Source organism: Adiantum capillus-veneris, chromosome 30 (genome assembly GCF_014529385.1).
Source record: "Adiantum capillus-veneris isolate H3 chromosome 30, ASM1452938v2, whole genome shotgun sequence".
NCBI lineage: Eukaryota > Viridiplantae > Streptophyta > Polypodiopsida > Polypodiales > Pteridaceae > Adiantum > Adiantum capillus-veneris.
The window spans coordinates 58732599-58746705 of NC_140960.1; the positions used below are offsets into that span (position 1 = coordinate 58732599).

At 44.1% G+C, this 14107-nt stretch overlaps 1 protein-coding gene across 1 annotated transcript in view; it reads left to right on the forward strand.

The window, feature by feature from the left end:
• LOC147418026 (uncharacterized) overlaps nt 1-14107 on the forward strand; it is a 180246-nt gene that overhangs the window by 59388 nt on the left and 106751 nt on the right. The window lies entirely within an intron of this gene.

The following is a 14107-nucleotide window of genomic DNA, read 5'->3' on the forward strand; positions in this document are numbered from 1 at the left end:
GAAATCAACAATTTCCACCCACACAGGACATTTGTGACGAATAAGGCTTTGATAGTCCTTTGTAAGTGCCCACGGTAGAACATGAGTCATTTGCGTGCCAAAAAAGAGCGGAGACATCTCTAGCAAAAGGTTTCTAGCTTCAGTGTTTGCCAGTAAAACCTCATATAAACCCCGAGCACCAAAATAAACGCCTCGGACAGCCTAGCATTTGAGAAGGAAATCAACCCATCGTCCGACATCCTGCGCAATTGGCATTTTTCCCGGGAAAAACAAGATGACCGCATTCATGGCGTATTGTGCTACCGGATCCATAAGGTCCTATACTGGAATTCGCACCTCAAGGGCAGGTGCCTGACCATTCCAGGCTTTTCGGGCTTCTTCGAAGTCTTCATACAAACAGCTTTTGCTTTCAGAAGCACTCTCCGAAGCATTATCCATGGCTTTACAATGCTTAAAAGCACACTTGAATTCTGACATACAGCAACCGGACCACGTCCGAAACCAAAACAAAAGACTTTGTTTGTATTTTTGTTTTTTTATCTATTCACAGAGGCCGCAGAGATATATACATCGGCCACAGAAGACATACATCTTGAAAGCTAAAAGAGCCTGTACAATTGCAAACTGTAGAGCTTGTAAAATTATTAACTGTTAGAGTTGTACTGACTGTAATCCGCCTGGCGCTGAGGATGCAGCAGGTCGCACAGAAGCTGACAGGGGGTGAGCAGGTTCAGGACAACAAGGTTTGGCTACGCAGGGGCAAACTACTGTGCTGAGTGCAAACTGCTGCAACAAGTTGCAGAGGGCTCTGGACGAGCAGTCCGCGCAGGTCTTAGAGGCGCCTAGAAGCTGAAGTTCGTGCAGGTGTCTCTTACCCACACACACACCCGCACACACACTCACACACACCCGCTAGCACAGGCGTAGTGAGTTGCAGCAGCGCGCAAGAGATTCTCGCGACAAGGAGCAGAAATTTAACGCGCACGCTTTCTCACACTTTTTTTTTTGGAATCACTAATGGGAAACCTCAAAACGAGGAAAACCCATACAAAACATTACATGTGGTAAATCAGAAACAATCAAAGTAGAGCTCATAATGAAGGGAGGAGAGCTTATCGAAGTCATGGGCAAATTTGAGAGACCGTCAAAGAGAGGTTTTTAAGAGGAATACATAATCTACCTGAACGTGCTAAAACATGAAAAAAGTACGTGCTCTCCAATCTATCAAGAGCACCCTCCAGGACGTGCGCACACACTTTTTTTTGTAAATCGATTTGATTAATTTACTAGTGGGAAACCTCAAAGCGAGGAAAACCCACTGAAAGGGCCATATACAAGGGGAAGAGCACAAAACTACTCAAGTGTAGAGAGTAGCTAAAAACATTCATATGAAAGTTGATGCATCTCTAAGGTGATATCAACAACTTCCAAAGCAAACCATAACGATTGCCTAAGAGAAAGCTTGAAGAGAGGGAATGGGTCTGCATGAGTACGATGGAACATGTAAGCATTACACTGACTCCACAAGGTCCAATAAGCCCAGTATCCGACCCACATAAAGAAGACCGTAAAACACTGCAGTGTCGGTGAGAAAATGCCAAATGCCCAGAACCTTTTGTGAAAGACAACCCCAGGAAAACGGAGCCGCATACAGGCTGATACAGGGCGAAGGAAGTCTCTAATAACGCAGCAATCCAAGAGCAAGTGACAAATATCCTCTTCTACAGTCGAGCAACGAACGCAAGAAGAAGGACGAATATGATGCGCCCGAAGAAAAGCCGACGGAAAGCACTCCAAGCAAACAGGCACTCTTTCAAAGGCAAATGACTTTTCCACAAGGCAAAGAGGAGCCTCCTCCACCAAAGGTCAGATTTGTGCATGCGCCAAAGTGCATTATAATGACCATCAAGCCATGGTTGCGGTAGAAGAAGAGCATAAATTCGATCTGCAGAAATATCTTGAAAAGGCGTATCCCGAAGGGCCCAATCAAACATGCGATCACCATCAGGCAAAGGTGAAAGAGGCAAAAAGTCGAGCAGCATGCTTTGAAGCTCTCTCCAAAACTGATGCTAATGCATGCCCAATCCAAAACCGCGAGCAGCAAAGGGAAACTCAAAGTATATCCGGCCTCATCGACCACATCCTCAACCACACGAATGCACGTCCAAAGAGAAAGTAAGCCTGACCGAGGGGAGCGGTCCACCAAAGTAAGAGAGAATGCCCGGCTCCAATGGAGACTTTCCAAACGATAAATGCATCGTAACCTCTTTCCAGGTAGATACTAAAGTGGAAGCAAGAGGACATCTAGGAATGTGTCCTTCCATCTTGCCAAAAACCACCTCCCAGATAGATGGTTGCCAATGGCCAAAAGCAGAAGTAACAACATGCTGACCGAGGAATGCAAACATCAGAGTCCAAAGCTGAATTTGTCGCACAAGAGTAGGCAACAACATAGCTTTCCTTGCAAGAACATGCCTGCGCAAATCCAAGATATTAAGTCCACCAAGACTTTTAGGATTGCAAAGCTTCTCCATCGACATCAAGCGTAAGCCTTTTATCAAAGCATGAGTCCGCTACAAACGGGACATAATATCCGACATAAGAGAACCAAGACATTGGCGAGGCCAATGCATCAGTGGCAAAAAGAAATGAACATATGCCAACAGGATACTCTCAACAATTCGCAGACAAACATGCAAGGGCCAAGTAGATAACTTCCAGTAATGCAATTTGACTTTCAAACGTTGCATAACCCAATTGACTTTCTGAGAGTGAGTAACATTCCATCCAATTGGATAACCCAAATGCCTAGTGATCACATTTGAAGGCACAATCTCACCTAGCCACAACAGACTATGCCAATCACAAGAACGGAGAGGCAGAAGCTTCGATTTACAAAAGTTGACTCTAAGCCCAGCCGCAATGCCAAGAAGTTCCAGGCTTTTATAATCACTTTGACATCCGCCTGCTGATTATGGGGCATAAACAACGAATCATCAGCGTAAGCGTGGCCAACGAATGTACGACCCGAAGGTAACGCAGACCATGAAGACGCTCAACAAAGGTCAAGTAATCAAGATAAGTCAACAACGGGTGAGTGGCAATAGCATACAATAGAGCACCAAAGGGGGCCTGACCGAACAACCAAGAGGCCAAGATTTAGTTAATTCACCTTCCAAGATCCTTGAAGACGTGCTACATGCATACAAAAAATAAACCACGTTGGCGAATTTAGGACCAAATGTAGCGCAGATAATGTGTCGTGCTCTCTACAGTGGGTGCTCCTCAGTGCAATGTGCGTGACAATCTCACTCAAATCAGACTGAAAACAAAGGAACAATAGATAACAACTGAGCTCACAGAGACACACCAGCAGACCAGAACATATGACTCTCGACTATCTCAAAGAACCGATACAGACTCTGGCATGGCAGCACACTCAGCTCCAGGCCCAGGACTCACAGGTACAATGGGGGTGTCGAGGCTTAGATGTGCAGGGATGGTGAAGACGTGCTGTGTGTATAGACTCTAATCAAGACGACGACGCTGGACCATATATGAAGACAATGCTACTACTCATATGTATAACCATAAAGAGCCACCTAACAGCTCATAAATGTCAGCCATCTAAGTCTATCCCCAAACTAAGTGGTGGTGACCAGGCCACGATGTCCACTAGACCACCGTCCGTATCCCTGCCACGTGTCACTGCCTAGCCCAAAGAGTCCGTCCAATGTGAACCAGACCAGACCAACTATACTAACTGTATGTCCTGTGAAAGTGACACTATAGCCTGCTACACTAAACCCTAGGCACCTCATCGTGGCGGCAATGAAGTCCCACTGTACAGTGTCAAAGACCTTTTCAATGTCAACTTGCATAACTAGCACATCCTGTTGAGTGTACTTAGCATACCCCATGCCAATCATAACAGTAGCCAGATTATCCATAATCTGGCGACGTGGAATGAAACCATATTGAGCCTGATGGAGTCCTGCAAAAAGATGGTCCTTAATGCAGTGCACCAGCATCTTAGCCAATATCTTATAAACCACCGACATCAAAGTAATCGGGCGCCAATGAGAGAATTGCTCACAAAGCGCTTGCTTAGGCAGCAATTTAAGTAAACCTTCTTTCCAAGATAGTGGCAAATCATGTTTCTCCCATGCCGCATTTATCATGAAAGGAAGTGGATGTTCAAGAGCCTCCGAGAAGGAGAGGAAAAATTCCACAGTAAGCCCATCCCAGCCGGGAAACCACCAACGGCCCAAAGCAAGCAACACTCTATGCAATTCTGAAGCAGTGAAGGGGTCCTCAAGGCCACATGCATCTTGCAGGGATATGATTGGAGTAACAAAGGAAAGCATCAATTGACGCGCATGGCAAGCTGCCGAAGATGCCTGAGAAGGAGCAGCAAACACCTTTCGATAATGCAAAACCATGGCATCCGCAAGTTCTTGCTTTGAAGAAGTCCAAACACCTGAGAAAAGTCCAAACACTTGAGGAAATCATAACCCGCTTGATGGCCTGTGAGAGTCTTGAATGATGCAAAGGCTTAAAGAATTGCTTCGAAGCACAGCCTTTATCCATAAAAGCCTATTGACGGGCAGGCGTCTACCATTTAGCAAGCTTTCGCTTGTCATTACGTTGAATACACACAGAAGCTTCACATAACTTCGACATCTTAGAATTAGATAGAGGCCGCAAATCAGCCAACTTTTGCAGTCGTTGATAGGCTTGCTTCGCATCTTTGACATCCCCTCGAGTGCATTGCATGTAATGCGTGCCATAGTCACAAATAACACTTTGCACCCTCATAACAAAGCGATACCAAGCGGCATCAAGATCAAGATGCATATGAGCAAGCAGAGGGGAAATAACCTCAGAAATCATGTGAGTAAAAACCTCATGAGTGAGATAAGCATTGTTAACAAGTAGCAAACGTTTCCTAGGAAGAGCCCGATCACGAGTCTGCCCAAAACTCACATCCAGTAAAACAAGGTAATTAATGATCCGATAACTGCAAGGTGTAATCGATGTTGACCTCACATACAAATTCCTCATATTCTTGCAAATTAAGCAAATACCATCTATCCAACTGTGCTCGATAAGAAGAGTGGGCAACATGCTGAAATGTAAAACCAGAGGCATTTGGATGCAAATGCCGCCATATATCAATCATCTGAGTAGAAGCAAAGAGATTATCCCATTCTTGCCTTTCCACAAACAACATATGTGAATTACCAGTGGTACTATCATATCCATCTCAGGGTTATTATTAAAATCACCGCAAAGGAATGCATTCGAGTTCCATGAGCGAGAAGAGATATCTCGTCATAGAGCAGCCCTTTGTCCAGATGATGTATACGCATAAATGCCTCCAAATTCATACACCTGACCGTTCAACAAGCATTGAATCACTATCCAGCGGCCGTGCGGATCATTATACAAGAGAACTGGCTAAAGCTCATACCGAACGAGCATCAATAAACTTGAGTAATGTTGCAAACCAGCATATGCAATCCAGTAACTTGCAAAATAAGAACACTGACCAGCAAAGTCATGCTGATTGTGTTCTTGCAAAACCACGATATCTGCTTTACATGTATGTACATAGTGCCAGGTTAGTCGCCATTTATCAAGGTTACATAACCCACACACATTATATGAAATGCATTTAACGCTACTGTGCATTGGAAACCATATTTACAACAGCAAGAAACACACGGATCAAGTCGAGATGCCCATATGGACATCTCCATCCACCACATCCATGCCAAAACCCATCCGTGGAGTCAAAGCAGGAAACTTGTCCATAGAAACTGCCTGAGAAGTGGAAGCCTCACCCAAAAGTACATCCTTATAAGAGTGCATCGCTTTTTTTCCAAGCGTCAATCAACATGTGATTGTCATTGCAAGGAAGCTGCTTAAATGATAAATTCTTATTGGTGTTAACCAGAGGAACATAATTATGGGATGAAGGTGGAGTACAAATTTTCACTGTCTTTTTAGGTACCACCCACGAGCCAACATCAGTTGATCCAACATTTTTGCCTTTCCTTGCATTTACATTCCCAACATCCGTAGATGACGAATTTTTATTCTTCGCTTTATCTGCATTGAAAGTCACCTTCATAGCAGGGACTCCATTCGATTAAGCTTCACCAATAGATTTGCCTATAGGGGCAACGGTAGAGGAAGGAACAGCTGAAAGAGGGGGCTGCAAAACTGGTTCAGGACATTCAGATTGCATGTGACCGTATTTACTGCATCGAAAACAGGAATTAGCAAATTTTTCCCATTTGAGTTTAAAAGGGCGCTTGCCCACCCAAGGATCCCCTGAATCCACCATAATTCCATCCGGGGTATGCTTATCTGTATCCCACAGAATGCAAAACCTATTGGTGTTCGCATCCAATTTCGGAGGGCAAATCATCTTGCCAAGTTCAGCAGCCAACAAAGGAAGAAAATGCCTCCATGTGCGAGGAAAATCAGAAATTTCCGCCCACACATGACATTTGCGACGAATAAGACTTTGATAGTCCTTCGTAAGTGCCCAAGGCACAACATGAGTTATCTGCGTGCCGAAAAAGAGGGGAGACATCTCCAGCAGAAGGTTTCTAGCCTCAGTATCTGCCAATAGTACCTCATAGAAACTCGGAGCACCAAAATAAACTCCTCAGACAGCGTGGCGTTTGAGAAGGAAATCAACCCACTGTTCGACATCCGGCGCAACAGGCATTTTGCCAGGGAAAAACAAGATGACCACATTCATGGCATATTGCGCTACTGGATCCATAAGATCCCGTACTATAATTCGCACCTCAAGGGCAGGTGTCTGACCATTCCAAGCTTTACGGGCCTCTTCGAAGTCTTGATATAGACAACTTTTGATTTCCGAAGCACTCTCCGAAACACTGTCCATGGCTTTACGACGCTTGAAGAAACACGGGAACTCTAACATGCATCATCAGATCACGACCGAAAACTAAAGCAAAAGACTTTTTTTGTATTTGTGTGAATTAACTATTTACAGAGTCGTCAGAGATATGTACATCTCCTCAAAATGCATACATCTGCAAAATAAGTGTGCCTGGAAAACTGTAATCTGTTAGCAGCTGTAGCTTACCTGATATTGTTGATGCAGCAGGTCGTACTGAGGACGGACAGCAACGAGCAGGCTCAAAGGGGGAACACCTGCTAGCGAGGGTAGACAACAGACACACAGGTGAAGATTCGCGCACCCCGCTGCACTCGATCACGCAGGCTAGCTGCGCGCAGGACTGTCTTCGTGCAGATTGTCTTCGCACAGGGCTACTGGCCGCATAGGCTATCTACGCACAGATTTGCAAAGTCGCGCAGAGATGCAGGTTCGTACAGGCTGAGTTCGCACAGGCTGAGGAATGCAGTTCGCGCAGGCTGTGCACGCGCAAGGTTTACAGATTCACGCAGAGTTGCAGGCTGTGCGCGCGCAGGGTTTATAGGTTCACCACGCCAGATTCTCTCTCTCTCACTCACACACACCACACAGACGCTTTCTCAAACACATTCACACACACACACAGATTTCTTCGCACTCACAGACAAGCCACATCCTCTCTAGAACTCAATTCACTCTGATCTTTGCGGCCCCTTGCCCACAAACTCTCACTGGTCACAAATATTTTTCTCACTTTCCTAGATGAATACTCCCGCTACACATACATCTACTTCTTAGCTTGACAATTCATCTACACTCACCATGTCCAGGCAATACAAGCAAGAAGTGGAAAATCAGCATAACTCTTGAATTTAGAAGTTGAGAATAACAAAGGGGGAGAGGAGAGTACACCGCACGAGAATTTCAAGTTCTATGTCAAGAAGTCGGAATTCGCCACGAGTTCACAGTCCCCGATCATCCACAGCAGAATGGCATGGCCAAAAGAAAGAACTGCACACTTATGGATACCGCACGTGCAATGCTAGAACATGCACAGCTCGCTCCATCCTACTGGGAGGAAGCAGTTTCTATTGCCTACTACATACAAAATCGGCTCGCCACCACTGCCAACCCGGCTACCACTCCTCAAGCTAGCGCCACGTACCATCAAAAGTATCTTTGTTGAATATGGTGATTGCTTTTGAGTCAAAGCGTATCGCCTCCATCAACCTTCTGCTGGTCAATTTTTACGCAGGCATTCAGTGGCTTTTCATGAGGAGGGATTCTTCAAGCACCATCGTCCTGGCTCCTGTCCACACCCATGGACCTGCGTCTAGAGTCACCTTCCTAGGCTATTGCCTATGCTCCTGGAAACACTCTCATCTCCTGCTACCTCTATCGTGTCCCCTCTATCTGCTACTCATGGAAGCACACCCTCTGCTTGCATGCCTCGCTCACTACCCACGTCACACTCCATTGCTATTGCCTCAACTGCACCACAATTTTCTCCGGCACCCTCTCCTGTTCCTCTCATTGATTCCATGAGTCCCAGAATGCCATCATTTTCTTTAAACCCATCTGATGTGGAAAATTTACCTTCAATTAAGGCTCAATCTAACAAATCAGCCAGCGTGGAATTTATGGCCTAGCAATTAGCTTAAACTGAAGTGCACATTTCACCAATATCAAGCGGTGGAATCCAGCTTGCCTAACCTTCTGTAAGTAACTCTTGTTCTACCAGCACACACACATCACCCTCCACTACCCTCAAAAGTACACACACCTCAACAGAGCACTATTCCAATCAACCCAGCACCTATTTTCTCATGTGCACCAACTTTTTTGTAAATCTGCTTTGATTGCTTTACAAGTGGGAAACCTCAAAGCGAGGAAAACCCACGAAAAGAAAGGGATACAAAGAGCACAACTCTATGAGGCTCCAAAAGCTAGAAGCAGTCAAAGTAAATCCTGTAGGCATCAAGAGTGATGGCTCCAGCGTCATAAGCAAAATGTAGTGCTTGACCAAGAGATCATTTGAAATAGGGGAAGGGGTCAACATAAATGCCTTGGAACATGAAGGAGTTTCTATGGTGCCAGATGGCCCATAGAGTCCAAAATCTGACCCAGGTGAAGAACACCGCAAACTGAGAATGCGGTGACTGAAGCCCCCGAAAAGCCAAAAGCGTCTGTCAAAAGAGCCGGAAGGAAAACGCAGCCAAAGAGCAGTCGACACTTGCCAAATGAAGGCTCTGGAGTGGCGACAACGCCATAGCAAGTGTGGCACAGTCTCCTCAGATTCAAGGCATCTGGGGCAGTGGGAAGGCGCAATATGCCGAGCATGTAACACACTACCAACAGGTAGAGCTCCCACCAAACAGCGCCACAAGAAAACACGTTCCTTCAAAGACAGATGACTCTGCCAGATGCGAGACAATGTGCGTTGCCACCACAAGGATGACTTGGAAAGCAACCACAATTGATTACCATGATGCACAATCCATATATCAGATTGAAGGATGGCATATACACTGCCAGCTGAGATGCACTACATTTGTGTGTAGTACGTCGTGTGTAGACCATGGTGGGTGTTGGTGCACATGAGATTATCTTCTATCTCATGTGCACCAACACCCACCATGGTCTACACAGGACGCACTACACACAAATGTACACCCGCTACCAATCCACATGCAAGTCTTCATCTAATTCAGCGTGCTGCATCGCCTAGTGAGATATCGTCCTTGGCGGTTTCTCCTAGCAATCTCCATTATCCACTTCACCTCTCAGCATCCTTCTCCATCACCCTCCACTACCCTCAAAAGTACACACACCTCAACAGAGCACTATTCCAATCAACCCAGCACCTATTTCCTCATGTGCACCAACACCCACCATGGTCTACACAGGACGCACTACACACAAATGTACACCCGCTACCAATCCACATGCAAGTCTTCATCTAATTCAGCGTGCTGCATGGCCTAGTGAGATATCGTCCTTGGCGGTTTCTCCTAGCAATCTCCTTCATCCACTTCACCTCTCAACATCCTTCTCCAATCATGCTACTCCGTCACATTTTCCACTCCCTTCTAGCATCAATGAAGTAGCCGTCAAAATCCCATACCTCACCACTCAATGAGCCCGGCATAGCCTCTCCCACTAACACAAGCATTAATCGTCGTACCCGTTCTCTGCATGAAATTTATGATGCCACACGCTTTGCCACTGTTCTTGACGAAGAGCAAGTTGAGGAGAAGCTTCTTGGACCCCTTGAAGAAAAACTTCATACCCCTCTTCACAAGGCATTGGCCTCTCCCAGGGCCATCTTTTGGCAGCAAGCTATTCACAAAGAGTTGGATGCACTCCAAGCCGCTGATTTTTGGGATATTGTCCCTCCTCGGAACCACCACAACATTATCAGCTGCACGTGGTTGCTGCGCAAGAAATAGCGGCCAGGTGATTCAGTTGAGCATTAGAAAGCTCGCCTAGTTGCGCGCGGTTTCACTCAACGCACCCGCATTGACTACTTCGACACCTACTCACCAATACTCGATATGGCCACCTTTCACTTGGTGATTATTACTGCTGCCAAGTTTAACTTGCCCCCGCATCACATTGATATAAAAATTGCTGTTCTGCATGGCTACTTATTTGAGATCGTTTATATGCATCATCCGCCCTTATATGTTCAGCTGACCTATTCTCACCCATACATATGAAAACTAAAGCACCCAATATGATCTCAAGCAATATGCTCGCTACTGATATGTGCGTATGCATGATTATCTGCATGGCAATGGATGGCAGCACTTATCTGTGAACTATGATATCTATATCTGGCATACTAGTCACGGCCTCGCTATTCTAGGCTCGTTTCTTGATGATATCCCTCTTATAGCCACTAAGTACATGATATTACCCACCACCCAAATGCTCAGCAAGGAATTTCCCATCTCTGACAAAGGGCCCATGACATATTTTCTTGGTATTGAAGTTATAAGAGACCCACATGGATCATCTATAAAGCTTTGCCAACGAAAATACATCTCAGAGATTCTTGTAGAACACAGCTTTGTCGCTCATGTTCATCGAATCAGAAACCACACCCCTTGCCTAATCAGAGCATCTCGCTAGCTCCAAAATATCATGCTTTCACCACTAAAGATAAAATATTTATATGCCGCAATTTTCTTATGCATGCTTTTGTGGTCAGATACGTTATCTTATTTCTTGCACTCGCTTTCACTTATGCTAAGCTGGCCACATTTTATCTTGCACACCCACCAAGCCTTGCCATGCTCACAATAAAGGTGCTTGTCATACACTTCGTTATTTGCATCACACACAAAATTACAGCCTTACATATTCTTATGATCCCTACACACCACTCCGCATATACTGATGCTACATGGGCAAGTGATGATCCCTACAGTTTGTCTACAGCCGCTTATGTGTTTATGCTATCAAGTGGGCCAGTTTCTTGGCAAACAAAGCGGCAGAAGTCACCCTTTCCTCTACAGAAGCTGAGTATGTCACCGCCTTCTTGGCTTCTGGCGAGAGCTTCTCCACAAGCTACAGCTTCCATCTAGCATTGATTCGGCACCCATCCCCTTCTACTGCAATAACAAATCCGACATCGCACTCTCCGAAAGTCCCAGTTTCTCCCCAAAGATCAAACACATGCCAGCTATCATTTTCTGAACAAGCTTGTCGCTAATAATGGTTTTATTAATTTGAAGCATGTTCCTACAAGCAACAAATAGTGTCTCAAATTTTTTCATTTATGTCTTATCTCTTTCAGTTATCGTTTTATTAGTGTCAAGGTTAAATAAATTAGTTTCCATACGTCCAACATTTCACGATTGTTTTTTGTTGTTTTCTAGGGTTTCGCCACTGTTTTCTGCTGGTTTTTAGTGTTTCAATTTTTTTTTTCTTGTTTTACCCTCATCCAGATGTTCAGAATTAGTTATCTTAAAGTTTCACATCAAACTCATTCAGATGTTTAGAAGCACTATTTATTCAAAGATGCAATGCGGTAGACATTCATTTCTCAAACTCGGAACAATTGAAAAAGTCTGGCATGACTAGAAATTTGAAGAGTATATTCTGTTGCAAACAACATATGAGTCCCATAAGCAGAGTATTGTCAGCTCAATTTCTCAGGCGTGCTAAAAAACATAACCATATGACTATTATGAGCTCAATCCTGTTGATCGGTTGACAAAAGAGTGGAGTGTCTCCTCCCCTCTATTGCAGCAAACATTGCATTAGACTCAACGAATAAAAGTGCCTGGACTTTTGAAGTGGTAGACTCTAGACCAAAAGCTCAAGGTATAGAGTAACTAGGGGTAATCTGCCAAGTCACCTTCTCCAACCACTTGGAATTCAAAGAAATTTAGGGAATCCTTAAACTAGAACAAACACTGGTACACAAGAAAGCAGGGTGAAAAAAGGGCAAGATGATATGGAGATACTTGGTAAAATTCAGGAATAAACTGGCCTTAACTTTTGGTTTCTCATTTGCAATCATATCTCCCCTCGAAAAAGTTGAAAGAAGACTACCATTAAAAGCATTGTGAATCCTCCAATGATCTTGCATCTGTAGTTTGAAAGGCAATTCCTTGATCTTTTTTTTTTTTTACAAAGGTCCATACTAAGCTTTGGATGAAGCTTTCCCTATCTCGGCAATCTTTCTTAATCTAGGCTTGTCAAACCTAGAAAGAATAAATATTGGCACACAAGGGAAGAAAGGTGAAGAACGGCAAGGTGATCGGGAGATACTGTATGAGGTTCAAGAATAAATCGGCCTCAACTTTTGGTTACTCATTTGCAATCATATCCTGCATTTACACCTTCATTATACGATATGGCCCTATAACATTATTTGATGTATCTTGGGATTCTCTCGATGCCTCTAATGTTGTACATGGGCATGTTTGTAGTTCTTTGGGCAGTTGATATTCAATAGGAGCATAATTTTACTTGTTAACACTGACAGCAAGAATGTTGAAAAAAGACACATACCTCCAAAAGCTGGATATCTGAGCATATGATTGTCATATTCAGTGACTATTTCTCGTGTTTCTAATCATGCGTCGTATCCTCAAGTGTGTTTGATCTTATTGCACATTGCAATTCCAAACCAACGATGATGCTGCTATGGCAGGAGGAGTGTCTGCCTCGCGTCTTGCTATTGAGTCAAGATAGGTGAGTTACTTGTAGGTTTGGACATAATTTATACATTAAATGGCTGTTCAAATTGTGGTCTAGAGGCTTAAAATCACAGTGAAGGTCATCATGGGGAAGTGGGCTAGGGGGAGACGGGTAGACATAGGAAACTCTGAAACAGGTAAAGACACTGATGAGGACAGAACTACAGATACAGAAACTTTCAAGGAGGGGAAACATATGCGCTATGTCATCATGGGGAAGTGGACTAGGGGGAGACGGGTAGACATAAGAAAACCTTGAGTTTGGGGAAGTTAAGAATGAACAATTCGAAAACAAAGATTGATGCAACATACTTTGTAGAAATGGAAAATTTAGGCTTCAAGCAATTGAACACATTTTCATTGTAAGCCTTTAATGGGCTAACACGTGACAAAATGATTAAGTCAGATTAAAACAGCTGAAACATGATGGTTATTGTGCGGTAAGTACTAAGACATATCACTGCAGCACTCGGCTATCTTCATGTTGAGTTTTCATTCCACCTCTGCATTATATGCCTCTCGATTTCTTCATAAGACAATTCTTCTTCTCCTTCAATGAGGACAAATTATTCTTATGTTTGTGCATTGTTTTCATCTTTGTAGATACCAAAAGCAACCATTTTCTGTTCCCCAGCTTGAGCAAGTGGGTGAGGAAACATCTTTCTCCCCGGGAGAAACACCGCTTGGCGCCATTTTCCCAAGGGAAATGCATTCCCCAAAAATTCTTAGGCATCCCCTATTTCCTTCTCCTCAAGGTGTCATTTCTCAAGGTTTCCTGCTGCTATGGTTTAAGTAGATGATGCACATGTGAAGATAATATTAGAATAGGCTACAAGGGTATAGTATATGCACAGTATTCCAGACTAAGAGAGGTGATTCAGCATTAACTTTGATTTATTTAGATGCTGTTTCTTGCTTCAGAAATTTACTTACAGCCTCTCAATGCTTAACTAACTGAAATGATGTGTATTTTTTT